Here is a 13,543-nt window from a genome sequence, read left to right on the forward strand (position 1 = left end):
TTACATTCATGTGCTAGGAGTTAGAAACATGCCATCCTTTCTTTGGATACAAGTGCATCCAACTAATGTGACCATGGTTACTGAAAGATATCGAGATCAAGCCGTAAAAGGTACGGAATCTAGTTCAGTCACCTACAACAATATTGATTTCGAACAGCCACCAAATATACATAGAAGCTTCGTTTTTAACTTGTGAGTACATGATGCAAAGCTCTCAGAGTTCTCTTTCCAATGAATCTAGCATCATCTCCAAATTCCATCTTAGTCAGTTGAAATCACAAAAACAATATGCTACATCACCTATGATGAGCCTATAGGCTTGTAACTTCAATTTGGAACCCTGGCACAAGTGGAGCCCATGTGGGTGCATCCCAACCTGGTGGAGTATGACCCTAGAGACCCCTTGGCGGTCCTCCCACCTCCTTAAATAACAAGGTACCCTTCAGGGTTTCTTGGGTATTGTTTATATTAAAGTTTAGCTTCGCTATTTGCCATGTAATCTTGTGATTGGTTAGATCGCCGGTTTGCTCGTTACGGAAACCCAACTTATTATTTGTATTAAATTTCTATTTGTAATCCAGATTGCTTTTATCTTGTTTTGCTTGTTTCTTTGATTTGCTTGCAGAAATAAGGTTGATCTGCACCGGCAAGATTAAAAACTCGCGGAGAGGTATATTGATCACTAAAGCGCAACACAATAATGTCTCGTACGGTTGTAGTCATGTCGTTAACGTTTCTTCCAAATTATAGTTATCATCAACTCGCCTAAATATCATGCCAATCAAAGCCATGAGCTTATCGAAAGGAGCTCAGGGTTCATCTCTAACCCATTACCAGCTCTCACATTGTGCCACATCATCCTTACTAGAAAAAATGCCCGTGCATTGCAACTGGTGAAAGATATTTTAATCTTATTATTGTTATACGGTTTAGCTAAGATAAAATTTACTCTAGAAATTCACTTGATTTTTTTAAAGAAAATCATGAGCTGCAATTAGGAGTCCGACTTTCATCTCAAGTTAGCATATGAGTTTTTTTTTAAATATTTCTTATACGACTCCTTTTGTATTTACAAAAGCGAACAAATATAAAAACTGACTCAAACATTAATCTATATTTTTAAAAGTGAGCGAAATTAAAAACCGACTCAAACAAGAACGACGTACCAAAATACCGGCAAAAACATCTTCAATTTTTATAATATTAGAGATTTGTTTAAGCCACTACCATAGAAAAGATTTATGGAAAAGATTTCTGCAGATAGCGGACAGCTAAAATCAGTTTTTCAAAGCGGTTAGGCGGCTCGCAGATGTCTATGAGAAATGTTTGGTAATTATTGAAGGCTGGCCACCCAACCACGTAAGGAAAATGATTATCCCAGGTGGCCGCCCTAACATGACGGAGTTAAGCGGCTCAACTGGAAAGAAGGTTTTTCCATGCAATTGTGGCAAATTAGGCTCGCTTGGGAAGAAGCACCATATTTATAGATTTCCTTGCCTATTTTCAAATCAAAATTTGAAAATGTTTTTCAAATTGAAAATTTTCAGTTTTGAGTGGCGCTATCCTGTAGTAGTACTATAGGCTACAGCTAGCGGTATTTTCTGTACCTCTTAATATACTAATATTTGGGTTGACAAATATGTTGAATATGCACAAACGGAGACATATCTGTAATATCTATATAGTTGATGCCCACCGACTTTTAAAGCTAAAATATATCACATCATTACCCACTATAGCAATTATTATTTAGAATATTTTAAATATCATACAAACATAACATATCATTTGCAGTTTTGTTGTATTTTTAAAACTAACTTAATAAAGAAGCAATGTCAAATCATTATCTCCACATCATTTTTTTGCATTATTTAAACATATCCCGCAGCAAAACGCAGGCTATCGACTAGTATAAATATATGTTTATGAAGTGAGCATTTTTATAGTCCCTGATAAGGTACCATGAGGTACCAAAATTTTTATGTAAAATTTGGTACCTCATAGTACCTATTAGTACCTAGGTATTGTGAGGTACCAAATTTACAATAGAAAAGGTGATATCTTATGGTACCTTCTTAAGTACTGTAAAATTGCTCGTCTAAAGTTGATTACAAATGGTCTATCTTGGATCGCATAAGAATAAAGTTTTCATTGTATATGTTCTTTTTCCCGTTCTCAAAGTAGCTTGTATTTGTCTTCTGTCGCCAGTGCGCTGCATCGTTGAAAAACAGACCAAGAGCGTTGCAACAGCCATGTTGGATGCAGACATTCATAAATGTTCTCTTATCCATCCGTTGTGCTAGGAATCTATAATAAAAATATGTTTATAGATTTTATAAATATTATTGTTGACATCCCTATATTGTACTACAAAATAGTAATTTTTGGAAAGAATAATCCCTGAACTTATATTGTCATGGTTTGTTGTCACTAATGCGGAATAGATCATATGTATCAGACGGGAATCCTCATCTGTGTCGGCAAGAGGCCATCATGGATTATTGGTTAGTGATGTGAAAAATCATCTTTCTCGATCCGACCACCGTCACCGATGACAGTCATGTTTGTCGGGCCTAACTGAACACCTGTCACCGATGAATTTGACCTAGAAATGAGTCGACCTACAGTCTATCACCGACTGTCACCGATGAGTCATCCGTGATGGTCCCGTACTAAAACCCGACAAAGATGACTAGGTCACCTTTTGTCGGTTTCCTTTGGAGATCGTCACAGATGACTCATCGGTGACGGTTTCTTCTTTAGAACCGACGTCACCGATGTGCATCTGTCATGTTGGTTTGTAAAAACCTGACACCGATGATTAATTTATAAAAAGATATTTTTATGGCTAAAAATATTTTTTATGATTAACCTCATGCCTTTGCTAGGAAAATCATTTCATAACACAAAACACATTCATTTCGCAAATCCATTGACATGTTATACATCCATGCATTCACATTAACATGTACAAGTATTTCACATTTCACCAAACCGTCGATATGCATCTCCAAGAGTTAAGCATTACAATGTGCAACAACCGAGTTACCATTTGGAAGGAGATATGTAATTAGCAATGCAAATATATACAGAAGCATATGATATTGTACTATATAATATATACATAAATGTCACATGATCATATGTCTTTGGACGAGCTAATTAATCTCACACAAGCATTGTTAAATGTTCCACAATTTTTGGACAGGCTACTTTAAAACGAAGCTTCCTTTTGAAGATGTTATTTCTGCAATTATGAAGGCATCTAACTCTTCTCTAATGTGTTCAAATTTGTGCGGCGGATTGTGTAGACGTTTTAGGTCACGACTACGGTATTTGGATGGTAGGGAGATCATCGGTACCAGGGTATATGCAAGATTGAGGTAAAAGAGACAGAGATAAGGATTTTATACATGTTCGGGTCCCTTATCTGACGGGTAATAGCCCTACTCCTATTGGCCGAAGCCGGTGTTGCTCTTTACTCATCTGATTCACACAAGCACAATAATTGAGATAACCTATCTAGTTGTCGTCGACTTGCCGGTATGGATCACCAACACGTAGTCGACGACAGGGTAGTCTTCCTCCTCAAATACGAACTCGTCGATATCTGAGATGGCACTAAATCCCTCTTATCGGCCTCCGCAGGCACCATATGGGGTCTGTCTAGGCTTATCTCTGATGTCGATGTTTGGCGGCATGTGTTGGTGTCTATTCTATCTTGTGTGTCTGTTTGTCTTGTCCTGTCTCCCCTTCTCCTAGGGGGTCTTGTATTTATACCCATAGATGTCCCCTTATCCAAGTAGAACTAGGGAGACAATTATAGATACGATCTGAGTAGTCATTGTAGTTTCCATATAGAACTCTACTTATCCTTCCTTATTCGGAACTACTTCTCTATACGAGGTATGATTCCATATAAGACTTGGTATGTGGTAGGCCCCGCTGAGCTTTAGTCGATTACTATTGGATATGTGGTATCCATAGCCATGACAGATTGTTGTTAATGCTTGCCTGCAAGTGGAGGCACCAAGTTAGCATACAGTTGAGCAACTAACATTTTTTTACAACTAAGTACATGCAAGTAAATACGAACCTCAATATCTAGCAATGTCACCTTATTCAGCAAGGTCTTTATGTTATGGCACATGTGGAAACCACAAGTTTCACCAATTTGTTGATGGCATGGGAAGTCTTTGTGGTGATAGAGGTTCTCCCCCTCCCCCCCTCCCTCCCCCCTTTGTCACCTTATTCAGCAAGGTCTTTATGTTATGGCACACGTGGAAACCACAAGTTTCACTAATTTGTTGATGGCATGGGAAGTCTTTGTGGTGATAGAGGTTCCCCCCCCCCTTTTCCACGTTTGGTGCCCACGCATCATAAAATGAACCTTTAAGCATGAAAAAGTCATATTTATCACTTATTCGGGAGTTAAGGTAGTAGACCTTACTCCACTTCAACACTATGACTAAGAGAACCCAATGGTACTTGCGGCATTAATATATTGCAAGTTAGAAACTATAGCTATGCGCATCTTTACTTTTCATCTAATTAGGTAACACGTTTACTGATGATTATGAGCTAGTAGGATGAAGCTTTTGTTCTGATGAGCCCACAAGTAGTCTTTGACATAAGTTATCAACACATCTAGTGAACTCGTCAGATTTGTCTCGCTGACTTGGGTTGTATATAGGAAGAGCTTTGTTATAGTCCAGCACTTGGTACCCTGGGGTACTGGTATCATTAGGTACCAAAATAAATCCAATCGTTCAATTGCAAAGGTTACGATCGGGAAAAAAAAGGTAAAACGAGTGCCAATTCCATGGCACTCACCGCCGCTGCCACCTTACTCCCTCGCCTCGTCGTCACCATCACCTCCTCCCAAACTGACATCACCGATACTAGCCACCGCCACTAGATGACTGGCGAGTTCCCCTTTGGGCCTTCCCTACCTATTCCAACGTAGCCATATTGTTTCTAGGGCTAGGAATGAAGGTTATGGTTATATGTGAAGTTCAAGTGATAATGCAATCAATAGGTGTTATTTTAACAAGTTTAACAAAATTTTAATGTATTAGTGTACAAATGACATGCAAGATTTGCAAACATTTTCAATAACCTCCAAAACATAGGACCAATGTGATCAAAGAGATAGGGAGGTGGGACTTGACTAGTAACTGGAAAAAGTCAGCATCTAAATCACTTCTTCACCGTTTAAGCAATCATCTATACAAAGTACACGTTATACAATTAAACACCAAAATATGCGAAAAATCCAAAATGCTCTAAAATGAATGATTTGTGCATAGTGAATAGGTACTAGTCAAATATGAATTTAGGTGAAAGGGTTTATATTTTATCACTTTACATTAGAGAGTTATGAATTTTAGAAGTTACGTCGGTATAGTGTACTATTGGCTTAGGTAGCATTATGAAATATTTTTGCCAAGTGATTTTTATTATATTAGACTTCACAGGCGTGTAGTGGTGTCTATTTTTTAAGACTAACATACTTGGTTTCACGATTTTTTGGAGTTATAATGATTTTCTTATAAATTTTACAAGTTATAGCGTGTTGTAGGCATATAGTGTTTTACATGTATATGTCTTAATAGTTTTATGTCCAGAACATGTTACTTCTTGATTGAGTTGAGTAAAAGGAATAAGAGTAAATTGCATTGGTGGTATACAAACTTGTTAGGTGAGTGTAATTTAGTTTATAAACTTATAAAATGCTCGTTTCAGTACATGAACTTGTCTAGTTCATGTGAACGAGGACCAAAATAACTTGGCAATGTTAATTTTATGATGTTGATGTTGATTAGGATGTAACATGCATACATGTAGTGAGTATGCAAAAGACATGCAATATTTATAAATTTGGTCTCTACTTTATCCTTCATCATAAAAATGATGAATTTTATATATTTCTAACCTTTATATAATTGCTTGGTTTTGTAATCTTTTTCTACTATCCCTCTATCCTATTCTATTTTCTTTATTGAAGAGTTGTATGTCTAATGGTATCCTTCTCAGATATATGTTTACATAGTATCCTAATTAGCTCCTAAATCAATAAGATTAGCCATCTAGTGTCCTTTTCGCCTTCCTCCGCACGCATTGGACAAGTTCATGCACCAAAACAAGCATTTTACAAGTTTGTGCACTAGATTGCACCTACCTGCCGAGTTCATGTACTGGCGATGCAATTTACTCAAGGAATAATTTGGTTAATTAATCCATTTGTAGTTCATAAGCTTATGGTCTTTATTATCATGGTTCATATTTTTATAAACTAGGGGAGCTCTAGTCTATGCTAGCAATTTATTATGTCAACATAGAAATTATTATATGAGCTAAGTGCCTTAAGTTTTGGTGGGAGAGGTTGGAGTTATAGGTTCTCTGGTCCATCTAGGATCTAATGGGTTCATTTGAAGTTTGGATGTATTTTTTATAATTTGCTTAACTAGTAATATGTGATTAGCATATAGTTTTATCAATTTAAAGTTTAGAGATATATTTAGTACAGAAGGTGCCATATTTTATTTTACTGGGATGAAGTTCATTTCCTGCTGGTTAATAGAGATTTGGTTCACTCCATTTAGACTAAAGATGAATTTTCTACAAATTTTTTAAGCTAAAGTGTATATTTGGTTGTTTATTCTTTATATAAATATTTAGGGGCTTTTATTGTACTATAAGTGTGTGTTTTTATTTTATATCATTGAAGTGCATAATTTTGTGATTGTACAGAAATTGAGTTTACTGAAAAAGGAGTTAATATGAATTTTATATAAACTTCTAAAAGTTCAGCCTACATAAAACTAATTATTTTGAAGATATTAGTTTTAGAGACATTTGGCAAAAAGTATATGTTTTTATTTCACTTTACCAGAGAGTGTAAGTTGGTGAATCTGTGTAAAGTGAATTTACCCCAAAATGAGTTGAAATGAATTTTGTAAGCATTTTATAAGTTTGTGCATGCTTTATGTAGAATTTTTCTTAGATAAATTTTAGAGGTGAAAGTTGTACTGTGAGTGCAAGTTTTTATTTCATAACTTTAAAGTTCATAATCCGGTGAGTTCACAGAAATTTGATTTACTCCAAAATGAGTTGTTTTCAATTTATTATGGACTCTACAATTTTGCATGTTTTTCTGTTGAAAAATGAGTGCTTTTGGTGTTTTCTCTTATATTCTCAGATTTTAAGGGCCCTTTAAATCGCAGGATTGAGAAAACATAGGGATAGGAAAAACGTAGGATTTTAATATGAATGTAAGTGTAAAACAGAGATTGCAAAACACAGGAATGACCGTTTGATTGAACAACAGGAAAAACACAGGAATTGGATGAGAGAGATAGACTCAAAGGAAAGTTAGCAAGAGGTTGAAGCTCTTGCAAAATTTCCTCCAAAATCTCTATAGGATTGTCCATTCCATAGGAATTTCAAAGGATTGGATAGGATTCAATCCTTTGTTTCAAAGGGCTTCATAGGAAATTTTCCTATAGGATTAAAATCCTCTAAAATTCTTATGTTTTTCCTCCAAATCAAAGGGGGCCCTAAGCTTATGGGTCTAAGTCAGTCTCAGTCCAATATGCAAAAAGGCCCTTAGAGTTTCATAAATCATTACTCGGTCCTAGGCCCATATGTCAGTGTGATTCTACATTTATATACAGACCCCTGTACTTAATCTAATTCACAGGAGACGTCCTTGTGCTCTAGATAAAGCAGAGCTAAGCCATGGCTTCGCCGGCGGCAAACGGCGGCTCGGTTGGAGTTCAGGTCAAAATATAAAATGAAGAGCATGTTCTCGCAATTCCATTCCTCTAGTTTTCTTGGTTAGGGGACATCGGAGTACCGCCGATGGCGAGTGTGAGCGGAAGGTGTCTTCGGGTGATGGTGCATGTGCATCCGCAGTCATGTATTGGTTCATTGGGTGCATGCATGTGAGTATTGGAGGTTCTTGGGTCTCTACCGAGGTGTTGGCCGGAGTTGACGAGGTCCGGACGATGGCGGCAGCACACGAGATGGCTTGGCGACGGCGCTTCACTCCGGGATGATGTCGACGGCTTGATCTACCAATCTAATTGGCATTCATGAGGACATACATTGTTAGCGAGGTCTCAGGGATGCTTCATGTGCAAAGTATCGGACAATGGCTCACCAGAGGAGAAGGAATCGGCGACGGCGACGATTGGCCGAAGCCAGAGAAGACAATACCGATCTCCGTCCATGGCCCATAAATATTGGGGGTTCTTGAGGGATTTTGGTCGTAGTGATGAGACGATGATGGTGGCGCGACAGCTTGGCCTGGCTGACCACAGAAGCGGGAACGGCGATGATGTCGCTGCGGCGGTGCACAGAGTGCGCTCCAGAGCTCCGGTGGGCATGGCAGCGTTCCCATCGATTGGCTGCATGAATCGAGAGGTTGTCAAAACGAGTTTTGATCGGCATGGAGAGAAGATAATAGAACGTGAATTATATAGGGATGTTGACGGCTTGTTGGTGATCGGTGGCGCCCTCTTTCTCGGCGGCCGACGATGAAATAGAGGTGGAGTGGGAGAGCTGGAGCTCTCACCCTCGGTTGGATCGGCACTGGGATGGAAAGTGAAGAGTGGCGACGCGTCTGGGAGAGTAGAGAAGGAGCTCGGCATTTTGAAGGCGTCGACACGTCGCTCCCAACACGTCGAGCACTGCCAGCGCCCTCGATCTCTCTCTTTCTGTCTACTGGTCGGTTGGAAGAGATGGATAGGGAGTGGGCAAGCCCAAGTAGCTGCCAAGTGAGCCCAAGTCGATGTAAGCTAGGTGGGTCCGTGGGTGAGAGTGGTGAAAGACTTGATTTTCAGAGATTTTCAGGAATTTTTCAGGATTATTTCTCTTCCCCATATTTGTTAATTCATGGATTAATTTGTGGTGTAGATAAATTCAGGTGGATTTTTCTGGAGGTAGGTGTATGTACCTAGTTTCCATTTTCTTGGGTTACACTCAAAAAGTATGTGTAGTTTGCTCTTAGAAAAATGGAGAAAATGGGCTCGATAGAACTTTGTTTGAATTTTTAGGAGGTCTAAACAGAAGAAATAAATTCTGGAAAAATAATATTTATTCTTTAAAATTAACCTAATATTTGAATAAATTATTTCCCTTATGCTCTTCCATGCAGTTAAATGCACTTTTAGACAAAATATGGTTTTAGCCGATTAGGAATTATAATTAGTCTATTATTTGACTGGTTTGACTGATTTATTTAAGGTATCAAATTTAGTTATTAAATTGTACCAAAATTACAGTGAGTTCTACGTGTTAATTAGAGCCTACATGAATTTTCCCATGATTTTATCTTGCACAAATTATTTTAGATAATTAGCAAGGTCTTTCTTTATATGTGCATTTCCAATTTTTAGATGCATCTAAATAGTTATAAGAAATTTATTTAGACTACTCTTGACCTGAAGTGGTAATATTAGACTTCCTTTTCATGTCTTTAATATTATTACTCATGAACACTTTTAGGTTTTGCTTAGTGAAATTATCTTTTAATCATGCTCATGAGTCCTGATATGAAATGCAAACAAAGATCCAAATGCACAAGAAAGACTTAAGTTAAACCATATCATATGTGAGTATGCATGTCTACACTTGTGTTCGCATTTATGTCCTACGTTAGAGATGAAATGGTTTTAATATGTTCTCAAATTTTACTTTAGTACAAGTCAGATTGACCACTCCTAGGTTAAAAATGAAAATTTTCGGCTCTCGAAAATGGAAAAGTTAGCTTCCAACTATTTTGATAGGAAATTTTTTAAGATTTAGAATTCGGGTATGTTACAATTACTGAGCATATTAATATCATCGATTATTAATTTGATTATGTGGATAAATAAAACATTTTAAAAAATAAATTTATAAATAACTTAAAACAAGTGGCCTAAACGTCATTAGAACAAGATTTTTTTAAGAAACTAGAGCAAATAATTCATTTCAATAATCCGGTGTATAAGCTGGAAAGAGCAGGGCAGCCTCTTCCCTATACACATGGTTCAATTTTTTCTCCTACTTACGTTGTACGCTCATGATCTTCAATGGTGAGTAACTAACGGAGTAATTGCCGAATTATATTTTGAAATATGCATTATTTTTTGTAGTTTTACACATATATACGAAACATACGTTTCCCGCTGAACGGGAACGCGCTACCGCACCGGCGGCGCAGCTTGAAGACGTGGGACCGTGTCAGTCTAGCGGTGCCGCGATACAGTTGCGCGGAACCGACGCAGTTCCGCGGATTGGTTGCTCGGGATTAGTGGCATGCATGCATTAGCAGTAAGTTAGATTACGTGCGTACTGTAGCATCCTGTGAGCCGGCATTCCATTGGCTGGCTCGTGCAAAGCATATGCACGTAAGCATGCATGTATTGGAGGAGCATGCGCCATCCCGCATCACCAATCTGCGGGGACGCGACGGTCCCGCAGGACACAGCCGCGGCACCGCCTCGCCACCACGTTCCAGCTCTCCGAGACCACGGCACCGACGCGGTGCCGCACTTTCAGTGCACGGGACCGCAGTGCCGCTCGTTCAACCTGCGTGAACAACCCGGCTGCGGTTACGTACCGCTCCCGTATTCCCATCGTGCGATACGGGTATATTTGTGCTAATTCTTCTTATACAGATATATAAATGCAAATCATTAAAAAGGAAGGTATATTATCAAATTTTTTTCAGTAATTGCCATTTTCCTAAGGCAGAAAAGCATAAACCATCAAAATTGTTACTTAGTTATGAGATTTCATCCCATAACTTATTTTATTGTAAAAAGAAAAACACCCACCTCAACACGTGTTGATTAGTTGATCCGCCCATATCTATCGTACAAAGTTAGGTACATTAATATAGGGTTTGTTTAGTTCGCGAAAAGAAAATTTTTGGGTGTCAAATCGGATGTTTGACCGGATGTTGGAAGGTTTTTCGGACACGAATGAAAAAACTAATTTCATAACTCGCCTGGAAACCGCGAGACAAATCTTTTGAGCCTAATTAATCCGTCATTAGCACATGTGGGTTACTGTAGCGCTTATAGTTAATTATGGACTAATTATGCTCAAAAGATTCGTCTCGTGATTTCCCCCTTAACTGTGTAATTAGTTTTTCTTTTAATCTATATTTAATGTTTTATACATGTATCCAAAGATTCAATGTGATGTTTTTGGGAAAAAAATTTAGAACTAAACCAGGCCTAAGTTTAGACACTCAAATTCACTCCATGAGCATGATAGGCTATCTTGTCATAACGTGGGCTCATCTGCGTTATAACAGGGCATTTCAAGTATAAATCATTCCTCATTTCGAAGCCAATAATATTTGCATAAACTAATCATTAATCCCAAGGAAAATATTTTATGGATACCTTTCTTGTTTTGGCATATATTGCTTAGGGCCTCTTGCAGGATGGAAAATGAATTTCACCCCATTACTTAATGACCTAGAAATACATCTATGAATTTCAGTAATACATGCCATTGCATATTCATTGATTATCATAATTTTGATCCAATTATTTTGTTTATCCTAAAATGCTTATTGTCTCAGAAGATTAAATTACGAACATAATAGTTCATGTGATTTATGTATACTCTTTTTTTTTGGTAAACTAGAGTCTTCCTGACAAACTCGCTTTGGAGGACGTACAAATATTCCAAGATTCGAATCAAATCTGCGAAGATTCCTAGAGAATTGATGTGTAACTTCCCCCTAATCCTGCATCATGAGTTGAGAGGTTCATTTTATCTATTTAAATTATCCAAGAGTACTTAAGTAGAAATTTGCTTCGGTCCAACATGTCTCGAGGTATCAAATCGAATCTAACCATCCGTTTGTGATGGGCAGGGTGGGTAACATTGGCAGTCGTCGGCCCCATCCTCATTCTTCATGGGCTTCACCTGTGTTGTGTCCGGAAGCAAAACATCTCCCCACCTCCTCTATAAGGTCTACTGCGCCAACGGGCTCGCCGTTTGAACTGATGAACGATTTGTGTTTGTGATGCGTTGCAAACACAATGGTGATCGTGATTGTTGATTAGTGGTTTTCAGTTTGTGACGGCTTCGAGCAGGAAAAGTGTGAGCTTTGGTGGGGCTGTCGGAGATTAACTCCCTCAATGATGAAATTGCCCTCTCTAAATGATGTTCATAATCATACTATTAATTATGTACCATCTAATTTGGGCCTCTCATCTTTTTTAAAAATTGTGCTGTTTGTTATTTGTAGAGCATAGAAGCACATCTCTTACGATTAATGATTGAAAACCACTACCTTTATTAAGAGGATAGGTTCCACTAATCTAAGAGGACAAAACGATTAAAGATAGATTGGGCGGAGCCCAGGATACAATAACCGAATAATAGCATGAAACGACTGATCGCTAAACTGCATGAATGAAAAACCTTGGCTGCTCAAGTAAAACTGATCAGGTACATGATCACCAGCCCCAACTAACAATTATTCCAAAGAGCAAATCAGGGGGAAACCAGCGGAGTTGGCGAATCGGCGGGGCTAGCCTCAACCCGGACCCTGCTTTCGTGCAGCTGCTGAGACATCGAGGGCATCTTGCTATGTTGCTCCCTACCTACACAGAAAACGATGCACGCTTGATCAAATTAATAGAGAAGCAGAAGAAAGGTGACTTCCTTGGAGATGAAAGTTTCAAAAAAAGAAAAAGAAAGAAAGAAAGAAAGGGAGGGAAAATGGTGATAAGGATTGATGCAAGGCCAGGATGAAACTCATGATAAAAAAGGGTAACATGTGGAAATAATTTTACGTACCTTCGCATGCATCGACGACGATCTGGGCATTTCTAAGATTCTGACCCTAGCAAGTACTACTGGAATAGAAATCAACCATATCCTGTAAGGATAAACCGTTATCAAAGAATGCACGTTCGTCCTTCAAGCCGCAGAGGCACTCCAGATTATTTAAAATTGCCATGTCAATGACATGTATAACAAAAATGCAGCAATCCATGATAGGCGTTGTGTTTGGGAAGCAAACACTCTCCATTTGGTAAGACATATCACTACTATCGCATATAACAGTCTGCGCCAGCACCACGTCGCCGGAGCGTGCGACATCAAGCATAATAATCCATATGCACATGAGGAGTGAGTAGAAGTGCCCCATTATATTAATATGGGATAATTAACACACATAAGAAGTTATACGAGTAAAGCGACAACCGAACATATAGAGATATATAGATATACATAATGTGGTTAGAGCTACCAACTACTACCTTGCGTTCGTGCGGTAAGTGTGACTGCGTGAATTTCATTGGTCGTTGAGGCATGCATGCAAGCTTGGTTGTTGAAGCCATCAGGCATGAATGCATAGGTAGGTGGCAACAACTTAAAGAGCATTAAGTGTGAAGAGTAACAGCAACTTGACATGCGGAACGGGTGCATTTTCAGGTGGTTTACACCGAAAATGACCGCGTCGGCAATGATCGATCCCCAGTTCAGAACATGTAAACGGTGCCAGTTCATACCTCTATTACTG

The sequence above is a fragment of the Oryza sativa genome, chromosome 3 (assembly GCF_034140825.1).
Source record: "Oryza sativa Japonica Group chromosome 3, ASM3414082v1".
NCBI lineage: Eukaryota > Viridiplantae > Streptophyta > Magnoliopsida > Poales > Poaceae > Oryza > Oryza sativa.